We start from the raw sequence: 11,862 nt of genomic DNA on the forward strand, positions 1-11,862 counted from the left end.
ATTGACATCAATGGCAACTACTTCAACAATATCCCCCTTTGTCATTGATGGAAATAATGCTCTTTGTGCTTCCCCCTTTTTTTTCTGTCTCCCTCTTTGACATCAATGGAAAATGTGATGCTTTGTCAACTAATCCCCTTGTCTTTCTGCTTTCCTTTGTTATGGTGCTTCTCCCCTTGTTAATATGATATCATCCTTTTAATAGTAGATGGAGTGATCATTTTGACTACAACTCCTTTTGTCAATTTCTATGTTTCTCCCCCTTTTGATATTCTCTCCATTTCATTGCTCAATCTTGATTTTTTTTTACAAATTTCATCTTGCAGCAGAGTATACAACTTATCCATAAGTTCTTATTTATTATTGTATGCTTCAATCATGGAATTTTGCTTGATGAAATTCCACTCGGAATGTTTTGGCTGTGATCAGACTTACGATTTATGCTTAAATCATGGAATTTTTCTCGATGGAAAACTCCTCTATAATGGTCATTGCACATATACTCAACATCTTCAATCGAAGCAAAATATTTATTCTTATATTAAAACAACTAAGAGTTCATGTCCTTGACAACGCAAATCTGCTTAGCATGCATAGTGGATGTGAACTGACTATCCTTTAGCAACTCCTCTATCCTTGATAACTCAAAAGTCATATCACTTTCTCTTTTTGGAAAATCTCAAGATGAACTTTCATATCCTAAACAATATCTTTTTCCTTTTTGAAATTCAATCGAGTAGCATCAAGGGCTACTTCTTTCCCTCCACAATAGCTCGAATGGACTTTAGCTGAGCTTTTAAATATGCATAGTGTAGTTTTGATTAAGTTGCATTCTCTTCCATTTCACGCATTGCACCAAAAATCCTATCAATTTCAACTTAATATTTTTCACTTTTTTTCATTATGCCATTCAAGTTTGATTCCATTCTTATAAACTGATCCTTTTACATGACTCATTTGACATAGATAAAGAACAATATCAAATCTTTTGAGTCACTATCACCATTGTAAAATTTGCATGGTTTTGAACAATCAATCAATCCGCATTATCACTTGTTTCTAAAAGAAGTTAAATTTTCCTTCCCATTACCCTTGGATGCTTCACAAAGATTCTTGTCCAAGCACTTGGAGAAATGGTTGCACAAAAAAAATAATACATATAGCAGAGTGCCTTCACCCATGTAAACCAATCTCTTATAGTAGGTCCAGTTTCAACGATTACTATGGTCAAAGATAGTAAAGAATATAATGTCCTTAAGGAAGTCATAGAAATTTATATCCCATTCATGGACATTCCCTATACAATTTACCCAAGGATTTCTTTGCATTATTTCCACTAAAAAACATCCAATCAAAACGTTTCTCCTTCTGCCAGTGGCTGTACATGACATCAAGTAAGGGACTAGCTAAATATCAGATGATCTTCTTTCTTTGTCCTTGTTTATCATCCTCCCATAATGGTTTCCATAAAGTGCATTTGTTTTGTCTTGAAGATCATCACACGTTTAGAGATCTTGTACATGTGGCTCCTATAGGACATCCCATGTACAGTTTAATAGCATGCCTTGATCTCTCAGTGAAAAATGACTAATTTGATTTACAATCTCTTGCTATACTACTAGTAATGGTATATCAAATAATCTTTCTCTTTATAATAGACAGAACCTTAACATCATATTTTGGAGAAACATGGTTTTTGCCTATAGTGCCTATATTTAATCAACATAAAGGGTTAATATATTGAACATTCAAGGCACACTCAACATGTTATTTTTATGGTTCACCATGCTTCCTTCTCCAAACCTTTGTGACTCTTTCTCCATTCCTGATTTATAATTCTTTGAATTGTCTAGGAACCCAATTCAAGCTACAATCTCAAGCTATATGCCCACCTTTATGGCATCTAAAGGATTCAATTATGGACTTGAATGATGGAGAATAATTTCTATTGATGAACACACTGGAGTATATTCCTACAAATTTACTTCTGGGTAAATGATAGAGAATATTATAGATGTCTCTGTCATATGATCTACAATCATTTTCCATGTGCCCAAAATTTGTACAAGAGTAAAAATGACCAAAAAATATAGTTTCATACTTGGAATATGGGGATTTCCTTAACGAACTTCTAAAGTTATTCTTCCTTGATTTTCTTTGATGATATTTATTGCTACTTGCAACATCAACATATCTTCTTGGACTAGTAATATTTTAAACCTTCTTCCCATTTTCATTGTGATTTGGTCATTGAAGAATGACAACTTCCGACTTTTATTCAGAATTATTTCTTGGGTATTTGGAGCTTGTGTCTTAAATACAAGGAGATTGACGTATATAACCAAGTCCTATTTTTTCCAATGGTTATCTCTGATGGTTGAGAATTTTATCCAAAGCTTGAAAACTCTTCAGACTCTTACTTAACTTGTTGACTTCATTTCTCAAGGAAACAATCTCTTCTTCATGCCTTTCACAATCTTCTTCTTTCTTTATTAGCTAGATCTTCATTACTTGTTCTAATCCCTTTGCTTCCTCTAGCCAAACATTCATGAAGTTGACTTCTTATCCATGTTGACCAATTTTTGCTTCAAAATTACTCAAATCCTCAGATTTTTGTTTCAGATGACTTGTAAGGATGCCTTCCCTTTTCTCCACTTCTTCTAATTGAGTTGTCATGAAGGTGATTTATTCATTATGTCTCTTCTCATTCTAATGCAATTCTACCTTAAGATTGTTAATATTATCATCTCTTTCTTGTACTTTATGCCTTAAAAGGATAACTTCTTCCTTTGTTTTGTCAAGGTCATGATCAACATCTTGTACTTGATTCTTGAGTTCCTTGTTTTCCTCTTTCAACTTGCTTACCTCTTCTAGAGAAGCCACAAGTTTTCCTTGAGGTTTTTTTAAACTACTACTTTAGAATTATATTCATCATCATCCTCTTTTATGTAATTGGTACCTTCATCTATCACCTTTGACTCTTGATTGTCTTTGTGCTCTTGTTTCACATGATTTGGTACAACTGACACAAAAGCATATTCTTCTGTATAAAGTTTTTGTATCTTTTCCCAAAGTATCTGCTGAGGAGCATTGACCTATCTTGTATTTTAGTGTATCTGATAGACAAATCATGTTTTCCTTCGTGTATTTTGTATCAAATTCATTTGATTCTTTTGAAATTCCTGTAGTCCCTGATTCCCATAGTTCACTACCAAGAGACATAAGAAAGAACTCCATTCTTGCGTTCCATAACATATATTTTGTCCCATCAAACGAGGGGGATTTTCTAACTTGATTTACATCTTCAGAATGATCCAAGTGGATATTGGTGGCCATTTGCCTATTCCACCTAGACCTCTAGTTGGTTTCATCGGTTTCCTTATTTATTGAGACATTTACTATTTTTAGCAGTTTTTTGAGTGCTGAACTCCCAGAGAAGTTTTGACCCCCTAAACGACGTTTTTTTGAGGTCCACAGTAGGCCCATGGCCATAGGCAAGGGCCTACCACAAATCCTGTAGTAATTGGAGAGATATTTCCAACAAGGTATCGTATGCGCCAAACATAGATAATATGAAGAAGTCATGACCCCAGTAAGTTGGCTACCAAACTAACCCCAACGGGACCCACAAACTCTTGGTGTTCCATCTCTTGGGGTTAGGGTTTTCCCTTGTTGTTCAATAATAAATAGGCCCTTGAGCCTCATTGTAACACAGTTCAGAGGCATGTATCTGCCACATCTCTTCTCAAAGATAAGCTACCATCGCTCGAGCTAGTTTATTTCCATTTTGTTTGTAAGCATATCCCAATATTTGATATTAATGAAATTAAGTGTTATTTCTGCTGCATATCTGTATTTATGGTTATTTCTATGATTTATTGCATTCCTGTTTAAGTTCGGATCAGTGGTATCAGAGTGGTTTTCTCTTTCTCTGTTTTTCTTTGCATGTCCCCAACGAGGTCAGGATATAAGGAGTTAGGGATCGAACTTGTCAAACATTTGCAATACCTCATCCAGGTGGATGTTGGTGTCCACCCATCTATTCCACTTGGAGCCCCACCACTATCTCCTTAATTATAGCAAAATTTACTAATTTTGGCAGTTTTTCTGGTCCTGAACTTTTGGATCCAATTTGAGGCCCTAAACAACATTTTTTGGGAAAACCAGGCCAACATGGGATATAGACCAATATTGGCCATTCAAATGTTGTAGTCATTGGATAGATATTTCTAACGAGGTATTGGGCGTGTCAAACAAAAATCATATGCCAAAGTTATGACCCCGGGAAGTTGATGTACGAATTTACCCAAACGGGGCCCATAGTTTGGCACTTCATCTCCTAGGGTTAGGTTTTTGGATGTTTAGTTTTTTCCATTATTTCTCAATAATAAATAGGCCTTTGAGCCTCATTTTAACACAGTTCAGAGGCATGTAGCCACCATATCGCTTCTTAGATATAAGCTAGCATCGCCCGAGCTAGTCTTATTTCCATTTTGTTTGTAAGCATACTTTAGTATTTGATATTAATGACATGAAGTGTTATTTCTATTGCATATCTGTATTTATGGTTATATATGTAATTTGTTGCATTACTGTTTAAATTTAGATTAGTGGTATTAGAGCGATCTTCTCTTTCTCTATTTTTCTTTGCATGTCCCCAACGAGGTCGGGATATAAGGAATTAGGGCTTGAACTGGTTGAACCTTTGCAAGGCTAGCCTAGAAAATCCTAACAGCCTCCCATGGGGGAAGAAAAGAAAGACAAGGGAGCAGGAGATCCTATCAAAATATTGCTCGAGGATGCCCTCGAGAAACAAAGGAATGCTATGATGGATAACTTTGCCTAGATCCTTCAACCATTGCCCACTGACGGCGCATCCACATCCAACAACCACTCTAGAGGCGCCACTCCTTTTAAGGTACAAGTAAAATTTGACATTCCCATATTTGAGGGCCAAATAGATGCAGATGCTGTAGATAAATGGTTGAATCTACTAGAAGGATATTTTTCTGTTCATGATTTTTCCAGCTGGGAAAATATTAGTTTTTCTCTTCTCAAAGCTTCCCCCCACATCAAGGACTGGTGGGAAGAGGGAACCCTCACTGTTTTTAGCTATACCCACTTGGAATTCATTCTGGGATGCCATCAAGGATCTATACTACCTTGTTGGGAGAAACGATGATAAATACATAAAGTGGACCATGCTGCAGCAAGGAAGGGACCAAGACGTGCCAGAGTTTACCAAAGTTTTTCATACCCTTCACACAAAGTTGGGTATCAAGAATTCTGAGTGGAATTTGGTACTCAAATACTGTGGCTTCCTACCTAGGTACATCCTAGATGAGATGGAGCTCCTAGACATCTCCTCACTCGACATGGGGTACCAATACACATACAAGATTTGAGATACTCAAAATAAAGTACGAAAATACGTCTGTGCTTGAGGAGAAGCTTATCATGTATTTTGCTGAGTAGTCTGTTTGATCTATGAAGGCTGTGGATGATGGCCAGAATTGAGTAAGCTTACCATTCACAGGCTTTTCTTGTAACCTTCAATACACCATTTAATCATTTGCATTGGAATGTGTAAAAATGGAGCGTGTATTCAGATTTTTCCACACTGAAACTGCCAATCTGAGGAGCTTTCATTTCTGGACAGGAAGAGATTTTGGGTTGACTAATGATGTCCTTGAAGGATTGAGGGTTCAGAAGTTGAGAAGAGAGATTTAAATGTCTATTGCAGCAGCTGACAGAGAGCCTAAAAGCTATGGAGACGAGGCAGAGGGATGTCCTATTGAGGATCATGTTCTTCAGAATGCTGTTAGGAACAACAGAAGCATGGCACCATCCATATCACTGAAGAATTTTTCCTTGCCATAGCATGCCAAAAGACTTGATTATGCCACCTATTTGGAGAGTGAGGGCTAGCCTGGACAAGCAAGTCTCACCCAGAGAACTGGCTGGCAGGGGCAGGGCCATGTGTGGGAGAAGCACACCCTAGCTTGTGAAGCAGGAAATATGACAGAACTGTATTGGACTCAAACGGGCTTATTGTGGAGCACTTTTGTCCATTGATTTTCTTTTGAAAGTGGCATAGGATGATGGTTCTCAACCACATTTGTAGCCATAAGGGGGCAGTCTTAATTTTTGTGTTTTGTGCTCACAGAAGCTTTGGTAACAGAAGCATAGTTATGAAGATTGCTGTAGTTAACACTTTGGGGGAACCAATGTTCCCTGAACTTCAAATAATTATGTTCTTTATGGTCAGTAGAGTGGTTGACCTTTACATAGGGATGGTGGTTGAAAGCCTGTTAGGACCATAACAAGTATACTTGCCAAGAGGGACAATTAGATGGTCCAAAAATATTGTCATAATGCAAAGAAAGACTTGGAAACTCTATCAAAGATGGGAAGTTAATTTTAGTTGATTCATCAAGTAAGAAAGATTCTTCACATCTAGAAAAAAATCAGTGCATATTCTGTGCATCGCAAACTAGAAATAACTGAGCTTTTAGTAAGACTTTTCATTTATTCTACTCCACATCCATCTAGCTCGAAACTCTCTTGTATTTAGTTGTGGATAAGGGACTCCACTGCATGTTCATATCCATTTTCAGAAGTATAAATATCGACACTAGATTCAAAAGCAGGAAAATAACATTGGACTCTAGGATATTACGTTGTTCTATATGTTCAAGACCAACTCCTTTACTTGGGAATTTGTAGCTTGACCCTTGGAGGGCTTCATTATATGAATATAATACAACTCTTTTTGATTGTAAGGTTGGCAATTGACAAAAACAAATAATGGCTAAATTTTAATTGATAGAAAGTCAAAATTCCTAAATGTCCCAAAATTTCTGAGTGCCTTCTCATCTCCTCAACTAATATTGTGAGTCCTAGCTAACTTTCGTACAGTGTAATCCTTATGTATAAGCAACCAACAAAATTACTGAAAAAGGATTATTAGAATTCATTCTTTATGATCATTGTGCACGTCAAGTCTTCATGTCTTTACTCCTTATAGATATATAAGTCTTCATTTCTTTACTCCTTATAGATATATAACTGCAGTCTCTTATTTTGAGAATCCAAGGTTAAGTTGAGCACATTTTATGAGAGGGATGACACTCATTTCTTCTGAAATATACCTTGTACGTAATTTTCAGTCTGAGACTAGTTGATAAGACATTGGTAATTGGGGGAGCTATTCAGCACTTAAGGATAGATTCCTGTGTGCCTTCTGTTCAAGTTAGGTGGTGCATTTCTTTCCTTACACCAGATATATTGCTTTTCTTTCAGGATTTGGTTGGCAGTTGTTATCTTTGGGTATCTTTTGGTCAGTAATGTGTTAATGGTCACACACTGTGAAGAGGTCATACTGAATTTTGATATTATTATTTAGATTTTATCATTTTCCAATACTCGAGGAGGTTATGCTAATTTCTGCATTGGTAATCTTTGATATTTGGAATGATTCTTCTTACTATAGGAAGAGCATATTTACATTTAGCTTAGCTGCAGTAGACAATTTTGCTTTTTATGATTTCATGTTTCCTTGCAACTATTTTCTGGTTTGACCAGTCTGCTTTTTCCCCTTTTTTTGATAAAATGCTTTAGCTTTCTATTAATATACAAAATACAACATTTATTTTACAGAAAAAAGGGCCATGAAAACTGCCACTTCAATCTAATGCCAACAAGGACAAAACCAAAGTAAGATTACCACACAGGAAACGAAAAATAAGAGTTCTTATGTGCAACTAAACTGCAACAAAACCCAAAGCAATATTGAATAAACTATGAAGAACAAATGAAACAGTCCAGCTAGCCAGAGCGAGATGTCATGTCAGATAGCTTCTAAATTTGTGACTGTGGCTGGCAGGGGTCTTTGTCCTCAGTCGGTGCCTCCCATCCATCCACTGTGGGCTCAGGATTGGCTACAAGGGTCTCCCATCCATTGTTGCCTTTTTTTTTTAAAGCACCCTAATCTTTTAGCTAAGAAACATTCCCATTATATGTGGAAGGTTTGCAGCGCTGGCACATTCGTTTTATGCAGAAAGGTAGTTAGCTAAGATTTTGCCATAAATAAGGTTTGCAGCATTGACACATGTTTCTTATATGCAGGAAGTTGTTAATACGTGATATCAAGGATTCTTTTAATCGGCAAGTTCCCGAGTCACTAAAGGAACAATTTATAAGTCGGCTTGGCTCCTTCTTTAGAGGAAAGCAGTGACTGGGGTGTTTGGGGCCATTTATGCATATGGTATGCCTGGGAATTACTGTAATCCCGATCTCTTTAGGAAGTTAATATTTTGCTGCAAGGATGCAATGATTCTGGTTATGTTTGACTCTCAGATAAATTGCCTTGTAATTTGCATCCAGTTTTGCTGCTGCTGCGCCGGATGAGTTGTATAGTATATATGTAATAAATGCCTGCTGATCTCAGTCTAAGGAAATGAGGGTATGGATGCCATTATGCTTTGTTTATGCTCCCAGAATAAATTTCTGTTGTGAATCTGCTGTCCGTCAGGATTTTATGGGTATTATGAGGAATGCCTATTCTTCAATTAAGACACCCACGAACAATAGTTGTGTCCATTTCTTTTCAGGTGTAGATGCAGAAGGTGGGCATGCGATAAAGCAATAAAAAATGTCCTTGAAGGCTGCAACAGTTTTTGGGTGTATGTTAATTCGACACTTAAGGCAATTTTCAAAGTACGTGCTGTTTTTGTTTCAAGGAGAGCACATGTTCATATACACTTTCTCAGAATGATGGAGGACATAACTTTATTCTTTGAAGAGATCATGTAGCCATTCAGGCCTTTGCACTTCTCTGGTCATTTGCAGGCTTAGTGAAAATGAGTCTCCTATATATACTTCTATATTCTTTTACTTGAGTGTATGATAATTTTTTGCCTGCTATTTCCAATTCAAAAATTTCGAGGGGATGCATACTACCACACTTCAACAATTTTTTCCAGTTGTGTGGGGTGTTGATCCTATATTACTAGTCAAGCTATCTTGGTTTACTACAATAGTATATGCGGTTGCCTGTTGGGCATTGTCAGCGGACATGGCTGATTTAAATTTAGCCCTAATGGTAACTTCCTTTGACCTCTTTCAGAATAAAGGACCGTTCATATGATTGGAATGATGGAATGCACTGTTATGCAATGGATAACTGGTCGTTACAACTGTTAAAAGGGTGACGTCAACGAGTTGTCATAAAAATCTTGTGGTGAACTATATTTGATGTCTTCTGATTTTTAATTCTGGCTTAGGCTGCAAAGGATCTCTTGCAATGAAGGCTTCCACTGGATAGGGATTTGAATTCAAAAATTACAAAGAGGTAAAAGTGATGCTATTCACATGTTAAATATTGGTTAGATTGATTGTCAAGTGGTCTAAATTTTTGGTACCATGAAAACATCGTTACAACATTGAAATTGATGCTTTGTCTTGTATTCAGCTTTGAGGAAGTGCTGGAAGGGCGAGGACAGTCGACATATTTGATTGGCATCTGATTTATCAAAGAAACAGGTGTAAATCTACTTTTTGCTTCTATAAATTTTGTACCCATCTCCATTCCATGTTGATCGTGTAGTTCTCGCAGGGACGATTGCCATGCTCTAAAAATACATGCATCAGTCATTAGATTTTCCACATTGAAGTTGGATAACAGGTGAAATGTATACATAAAACCTAGGTTGAAAATATATTTTGAGAGTTGAACCAAAAATGTCTCAAAGAAGATTTTCGTGTCAACTGGTCACGTAGAGGATGATTGTGTCTCACTATCTTTTCAACTTAGAAATAGTTGTTGTTTAGTTGTGGAAAGTGAGTACATGTTTGATGATGTTGCTAAATAGGTCTAATTGGTGATTTGTTTTTTGGTTTCTTTGTTGGGGCGAGGTAAACTAATTTGTTAATGAAAATTTTAAGTAGCAAGATCGACAAACAATAGTTCGCGCCTATTACCCAGGTCTTTAATGTACGCCACTCTTGTAGGGTCTAGCCTACCTTTAAGATTGCACATATGAGATAAACATATCTTTCTCGGTTGTGGTAGCCGTTTGTAATGTGGACCCATAAATTGTTGTCCAGCAATGACGTTGGGAAAGGACTACTTTGCAGGCTTCTGAAACTTGATGCCTCACTGCTTTTCACTAGTAATGTAATGGAAAAATGCTGGGCTTATTGATGTATTACTGAAAGAATGTACTTAAATATAAATTTAATATCCCCATCTTTTGCGTGTCATAATAAAAAATATTTTTTTGGATGTTGGTGGATGCCTTCTCTAGTAAATGCCTGTTCATGTAAGATACTTGCATGTGTTTCAGTGCTTGTAGCTTTCTTATATTATCTCTCATTGTGTTCCCTTTGTAGTTCCTATTTGTCGTGCTATGGTTATAATGTATCACGGCCTAGTGTTCGAGTAGAAATAAGGATAGGTTGTGCTTAATACAAGGACAGGCCAACTTATACCGAGTAATTATGTAAATCTGTAGGAGCAGGTAAAGATGTAGACACTACACATTACAGATCAATTATTGATCCAACCAGAAGTTGTTACAGTGCAGTGTCGTGCTTTGTGACACTTGTGCAAGCATTTTGACTTGACTAGACGATGGGCGGGGCTAGTGTTAGCTAATTTGCTACTGTATAAACATGCCATAATGTAAGGTTTATTCATGGGTTGTGAAGTATATGTTGTGCGCTCTAGGGTGCACTATTGCGATTGTGAAGAGAAAATACAAATCTATTGGTTTGAAGTGATTGATCAAGGGTATATCACATCACATTGTTTGGAGTGTTGTTTAAGGATAAAAAGTGTAGTGGGTTCGACATGAACACCATTTCATTCACTTCTTGTTGTAAATCTATTAATTGGAGACATGGACGTTGAAGATCCTAAGAATGGAAGTAGTGGATCTCAATGCTCAATTTGTTATCCAAACTTTGTGAAAATGTTTGGACCTCGGGTCGATTTTATTTCTCAACATTGACAGTGAGACGTGGGAGTACTCCTAGCTTTAGGATGTGGCACTAGGTTTGTAGAGGTATAGTTAGTGTTTATGTGTTTTTGTTTCTAATGAACAGACATGTGTCGATATTTTGTTTCTAGATATGGAAATTTATTCGCAATGAAATGGTACTCTATTGTCTTTCTCATTGATAATGCAAGTGGATGGCAAATTATTATTAAGAGATTTGATTTAAAAATGGTTATATTAGAGTATCAATTATGTTCGTACATAGTTCTATGACAACTATATTCGTGTATGGAAAAACGAGTCTTTCGTTTTTACTTTAAAAGCATTGTTCGTGATGTGCCTTCAGGCCATCTCATTGGTTTTGTCTATGTTGGAATTTAGGTCACTTTCTAGTTGTAGGTAAAGATTACTCCAACCTCAACTATGAGAGAGTGACACTATATGAGAAATATTCAACTAAGAGAGAGACACTATAAGAAATATTAAATCCAAGGTATGGTGAAGATTATCGAGAAATATGAAATGCAAGGCTTGCCAAAAGTTATTAGGAAATATTGAAAGGGAGGCTTACATATTTTTTCTTTTTTGGTATCCTAGAAGAACCAACAATTTGTTTGACACGTAGTTACTAGTAAACCTCTAGGGGTCTACGCCTTGTCGTCTTCTTTGTAAACTATGTCACAATTGGTGGATTTAAACTTGGATCTCTCAATTTTCTTAGGATTCACATTACTTCCATCACCAATTGAGCTGCCTTCCGGGACAATATTATTGAGAAATATAGACGTAAGGTGGCAAAAAATATTATTGTTGTTATTTGTTTATTTTATTTCCTAGAGAAAAAATAATCGCTATTCATAAT

At 36.5% G+C, this 11,862-nt stretch overlaps 1 protein-coding gene across 2 annotated transcripts in view; it reads left to right on the forward strand.

The window, feature by feature from the left end:
* Positions 1 to 9,742, forward strand: part of LOC149226956 (ubiquitin carboxyl-terminal hydrolase 25-like) — a 228,913-nt gene extending 219,171 nt beyond the window's left edge. The window contains exons 9-14 of one of the 2 annotated variants that reach the window (XR_016247760.1): positions 7,883 to 7,948; positions 8,128 to 8,266; positions 8,386 to 8,464; positions 8,613 to 8,684; positions 9,128 to 9,352; positions 9,473 to 9,742. The gene's annotated coding sequence lies outside the window, so the exon portion shown is untranslated. Of the gene's footprint in view, positions 1 to 7,882; positions 7,949 to 8,127; positions 8,267 to 8,385; positions 8,465 to 8,612; positions 8,719 to 9,127; positions 9,353 to 9,472 lie in introns of those variants that run through there. The other variant, XR_016247759.1, reaches the window with a different exon arrangement.
* Positions 9,743 to 11,862: the final 2,120 nt, after the last annotated feature.

This window comes from Pinus tabuliformis, chromosome J (assembly GCF_031772625.1).
Source record: "Pinus tabuliformis cultivar Carrire ecotype Pingquan chromosome J, CPIR1, whole genome shotgun sequence".
Taxonomy (NCBI): Eukaryota; Viridiplantae; Streptophyta; class Pinopsida; order Pinales; family Pinaceae; genus Pinus; species Pinus tabuliformis.